This window comes from Aotus nancymaae, unplaced genomic scaffold (assembly GCF_030222135.1).
Source record: "Aotus nancymaae isolate 86718 unplaced genomic scaffold, 86718_ANA_hifiasm-v0.15.2.pri h1tg000092l, whole genome shotgun sequence".
In the NCBI taxonomy this organism is placed as follows: Eukaryota; Metazoa; Chordata; class Mammalia; order Primates; family Aotidae; genus Aotus; species Aotus nancymaae.
In genome coordinates, this window is record NW_026988507.1 from 2,509,988 (window position 1) to 2,515,987 (window position 6,000).

The window sequence follows — 6,000 nt, forward strand, 5'->3', positions numbered from 1 at the left end:
TGCCAGATAAATGCATTCATGGCCTCTGTAAGGTTGTCAGCGGCCTCCCCATAGCTGAGACCCAAATCTCAGCTTCTGGTCAGCCCTCATTCCCACTCTCCGCAATGTTAAGACTCATTAAATGATACCAAAACCATATATACTCACTTCACCCCACATACATTACCTATGGCACACATTTCCTCTTCACCTTCTCCTCCATGCCTGTGTGGTTGTTTGTTGTTTATTGTTGTTGTTGTTTTGAGACGGAGTCTCACTCTTGTCGCCCAGGCTGGAGTGCAATGGTGCGATCTCAGCTCACTGCAACCTCCACCTCTCGGGTTCAAGCTATTCTCCTGCCCCAGCCTCCCGAGTAGTTGCGATTACAGGCGTGCACCACCACGCCCAGCTAATTTTTGTATTTTTGGCAGAGATGGGGTTTCTCCGTGTTCGTCAGGCTGGTCTCAAACTCCTGACCACAGGTGATCGGCCCACCTCGGCCTCCCAAAGTTCTGGGATATAAGCATGAGCCACTGTACCCAGACGCCTGTATGTTTTTTAATACAGTTGCAATCATAGGGTAGGCACCAATCTATATCCTCTTGTGATACTATGTTGCATATAAACATCTTAACAGCTTCATAGTTTTCTATTAAGTGGAAATATAGTATCATCACTTACCTCGTAATTTTCCAGTTGTAGGTGTTCAGATTGTTTCTAATGTTCCCTATTATAGGCAGTGTGATAGGGGACATCATTAGGCACATATTCCGCTCGTTCTCCCCCAGTTTTGGCTGTAGAAATCTAGTTTAGGATACGCCGGGTGGGGTTATTGAGCCAAAGGGTAACAGCACGTTATAGCTCTCACTATATATTGCCAAACTGATTTCAAAAGAGGTTACGCCACTACCGACAGCACACACATTTCACTGAGCTCTCGCTAATGTTTCAAAAAGGCACCTACCTTTGTCTCATTTTAATTGGCACTACTTTGATGACGATCAGGTTGAACATACCCCTACCTCGGCTGTGTTTCCTCTACGCCAGAAGAGTCTGTTTCTGGGCTTTGAACATCGGTCTCCACTGTTCTAGTGCTTCTTAACAGTTTGTGTGAGCTCTCTTTATAAGAATGAATTTATAGCATCGTCAACTGTAACCGAGTGCAGCACTCTCCTTCCTGACATTCTCTCCCACTTGGGATTCTGATGCACTTCCTCTTGCTTCATTGAAGTCTGTGACTGCTTCCTCTCGGCCTCCTCCAGCTTCCACGCCTCGCCCATCTGAAATCTTTGTTTTCTCAGGTTTCTGTATTGAGCCATCCTCCCTGCCCTCCCCTTCTCTCCTCTCTCCTCCCCTGCTCTTGTGGTGTCATTCACTCCTACAATTTCATCTCTCACTGATGGCCTCCATATTCTTCCCTGAGCTCCAGATACCATCAACTGTCCCCTCAACACCACCCCTTGCACATCCCACCCACCAGCACCTTAAACTCCACCTGTGCAAAGTTCCATTCTGCATTTTCCTTCAAATTTGCTTCTTCTCCCATGTTCCCTAACTTGGCCACTCAAATATCTTTGGGTTTGGAGTTGCTTTTGGAAGAGGAAAGAGGAAGGTAGAGGCTAATACGACCGAAGAGGAAATCTGATTCTATCAACCTTCTGCTCAGAGAAAGAGCTCTGGGAAGGGCAGGAGAAGGCCAATTGTCAGGGAAGGTGCTGCTCCGTGCCTCAGTTTCCTCACCTGCCTGGACACTAGAACTGATCCAGGTCTAGAGATAGATGCTTGAAAGCCAAAGAGAGTGGCCGCCCTCCTAGAGCAAATTAACCCGTAACACTGACCTCACCAGCTTTTTCCTTCACCTCTTGAACCTACTCCCAGCAAGAGACTGGAAGGGGTGAAGAAGAGGCGAAGCAAAGCTCTAAGTCTAAACCTGTGCTGTCCATACGGTAGCCAGCGGCCACATGTGGCTACTAAGCACTTGAAATGTGATCAGTCAGAATTGAAATGTGCTATTAAGTGTAAAATATACACTGGCTTTCAAACACTTAGTATGAAAAAAATGTAAAAGACTTCATTAATAAATTTTTATTTTGATTGCATGCTGGAATAATATTTCAGTTTTACTATATTAAGCTACACAAATATACTGCTAAAATGAATTTCACATATTTATTTTTACTTTTTTTGATGTGGCTGATAGAAAATAAATTACTTACGTGGCTCACATTCTGTTTCTATTGGACAGTGCTGGTCTAGACCCTCCCAGCAGGTGAAATGTGGAGCTCCAGGCTCAGGAGATAAGGGCAGTCCATGACAGACACAGGTACAGACCCGACTGGAGGTGTGGGCCAGCCAGAGCTCCAACCAGATGTCTCCAGACAGACACCAAAGGACAGATTCTCAGTCACCAGGCTCACTCAGGCAAAGCAAAGTCAGGCAACATTTCCCGGATAATTTCTTCAGTCTTTGACTTCATGAGGGTCTCTAGACTGATGCTTAGCTCTCCTGGGCTTGTCCCTGTAAATGCCCCATTATTCTAGAAAAACTCACCCAGGACCACACAGAGCATTGGATCACCTCACCTCGATAGTTCATTGGAAGATTTTTCCATCATTCTACCTAGGTCAGGTCCTGGATCTCTTTCCAGAAGCCCAGAGGTGTCCTTCCTCCTATCTAGAGCCCTCCTTCCCACCCACTTGGGCTTAGGCTCAGCTCACCCATAGGCTGGGAGGGGATGAGAGATGGAGGTGTGCTCAACTTGATCTTGGTCCTCCATGTACACTATCTGGGTCACAGGCACATTTTGAGCTCCATTTCTAATGCCTATCCTTCTTGGGGAACAAAAGAGAACAGGAGGGAACCAGGGGTGACAGACATACTCCACTGGGCTACCCTTCTCTGTCTCATTCTCCTTTTCCTGTGCCCCAGCTGCACCATTCGAGGGCACTGAAGCTGAGGCCCAGTCTGCGTGGGTCTGCCCCTCCCTCTCCTTGCCTAGATGACTCCACCTCTCCCAGGTCCTGGCTGGGATCCGAAGGCCCCAGGCAAGTGGGGGAAGGAGAGCCACTCCCACTTTCCCAGAAGCTGCTGCTGCCTCTTCCTGTTTTGCTAAAACTCTGGCTCTGTACCCAAGCAAGGAGGGGGAAGTCACCAACTCCTGTCCCCCAAAGGTCAACTTTGCCCCCCTGGTCTTCTTTGTTATTTATAGCCCCACCCCACCCCCAGGCCCTGGCTAAGGAGCTGGATATCTCCTCCCTCAAATAACAGCTGTGGCCATTGCCCCAGGGATGCAGCCAGCTGGGCAGATCACTCCAGATGTGCAGTGTTTAGGGAGGGGAGGCCAGGCCCTTTCTGCAGTCCCTGTGACATTCCCCTCAACTTCAAGACAACACGTAAGGATTTCAGGAGGATCAGGAAGGTTGCTCCTTTTTTCCATTTCTATAGCCTGGCCAAGCTACCCTATACACCCTGGAAAGGTCAGTTGGATGATAGCCCTATTGGATTCATTTGCATAAATCAGCTGAGTACTCACTTTGAGACCTCAAATTATAAAGGAAAACAGACTTAGGGAGACAGAAGAGATGGGACACTGTCTTTCTTCTATTACTGATGTGAGCATTGGAGCTCTGTCCCTAACAGCCCAGTGTGTATCAGGTGCCGTAGTAAGTACTTCATGTCCTGAGCTCATCAGTCCTCCCAACAACCCTAACACGGCAGGCACCCTAATCTGCAGATGGGAAACCAAGCCTCCTTAGGGTTAAATAATATACCTTAGGTCAAGCAATGGGGAAGCAACAAGCTCCAGCCCAAGCAGCTGGACACTAAATCCTTGCTCTTAACCACAGTACAACACCTCCTCACTCTGTCCATTCCTCTAGGTGCTTTTAAATGATCTCTTCTTTTCTTCTTTTTGAAGTGGAGCCTTGCTCTGTCGCCCAGGCTGGAGTGCAGTGGCAGGATCTCAGCTCACTGCAACCTCCACCTCCTGGATTCAAGCAATTCTGCCTCAGCCTCCTGAGTAGCTGGGATTACAGGCACCCACCACCATGCCTGGCTAATTTTTGTGTTTTTAGTAGAGACGGGGTTTCACCATGTTGGCTGGGTTGGTCTCAAACTCCTGACCTCAGGTGATCTGCCTGCCTCGGCCTCCCAAAGTGCTGGGTTTACAGGTGTGAGCCACCATGCCGGCCTAAATGATTACCTTAAAAGCTCAGTGCAGGGAGCCCTGGAGCCCAGGTCTCAGGGCCTGCCCAAGGGAAATGTTTGCACATTGTCTCTGCCTCCTCTTTCTTCCCATTCCTAGCCATTTAGGCCAAGCTGGAGTGAGGGATCTGATGAGGCAGAGACTTCTAGAATCACTGTTCTGGGTTTCCTTAGACCCTGAGCAGAGGAGAGCAGCAGGTGAGGGCAGAACCATCTTCCCCACCCACAGTCATCCCAGGATTCATTAGGTCTCTCCCAACTTGGATCTCTGGTGACTCTGAACCCACCCTCTCCTTTGCAGCATGTGTTATTCGAGTCCCTCACCTGACAGTTTTCTCCACACCAGGTTCTGTTCTTAGACTGTATCCTGCTCCCCAGGAGGTGATGAATTCCTCAGTGATAGGGACTGTGGCTTTTTTGTTTGTTTGCCTCTGTGCCTGAGAGCCTGGCATGGTGCCTGGCACAGAGTAGATGCTCAACAAATGTGTGTTGATGAAGAGGAGTATAATGGTGATCATCACGGGTGGAGTTTTTCAAGGTCTTAGCCAGGACACCCTTGCTCACCTCCCAACTTAGCCACCCTCAGCTCATTGCTCTCTCTCCTGCTTCTAGTCTCCTGACTCACATGCGCATAATCCAAACCCACTCTAAAAGAGTGTCTTCAGGCCAAGACCTTCTTAGGGGTCTCTCCCGGAGATTCTGGAGTCAGAGGTATGTGCCTCCAAAGAGGAAGCATTGGGATTTGTAGTAAAGTGGGATCCTGCCCGCCAGCCAATACAGCCTCTGGGGCAACCAGAGGGTTGTGCTGGAGCATATGGCAAGGCTGAAGCCCAAGCCTGCCAGGGGGAGGACCACAGCATCCCTGCAGGGGCCCACTGGAGCAAGTAATAGTGAGCTGGCTGCAGAAAGGCATTTTGCAACTCAGACAAATTTCTTCTCACTCATGATTAGAGTATGGCCCAGTGGCTGCCTCCCTGACCATAATCTCCGCTGGCACAGGCATCTCCGGGCTGGGCAGCACGGGCTGTGGAAGGAACACTGACCTAGAAGCCCGGGGGCCTGAATTCTCAGCCTGCCCCAGCCCTGATTAACCATGTCATCTCTGGCAAGTTACATCCTCCTCATGTCCTCCATTTCCTCGTCTGTAAAATGGTTTGCATTAGACCAGGAAGTCCCAAACTTAACCACACTTTAGAATTACCTGTGGTGCTGCAGGTTCCTGGGCACTATCCAGCCTCCTCAGAGTCTGACGGGGTCTTTGATGGGACCCAGGAATCTTTTTTTCACAGGTTATCTTAAGTGGTTTTGTTTGTTTGTTTTGTTTTTAAACAAAGTCTCGCTATGTCACCCAGGCTGCAGTGCATGGCGCGGTCTCGGCTCTGCAACTCTGCCTCCTGGGTTCAAGTGATTCTCCTGCCTCGACCTCCCTCGTAACTGGGATTACTGGCATGTGCCACCACGCCCGGCTAATTTTTGTATTTTTAGTAGAGATGGGATTTCCCTATGCTGGCCAGGCTGGTCTCGAGCTCCTGACCTCAGATGATCCACCTGCCTCGGCCTCCCAAAGTGCTGGGATTACAGGTGTGAGCCACAGTGCCCAGCCTAAGTGATTTTGATATAGTGTCAGGTTTAGGGGATCCTAGAGACTAGATAATCTTATAAAACACTTGAAGTCAGCCGGGCCTGGTGGCAGACGCCTGTAATCCAAGCACTTTGGAGGCCAAGGCAGGTGGATCACCTGAGGTCGGGAGTTCAAGACTAGCCTGACCAACATGGTGAAACCCCGTCTTAAAAAAAAAAAAGAAGAAAAAAAACACT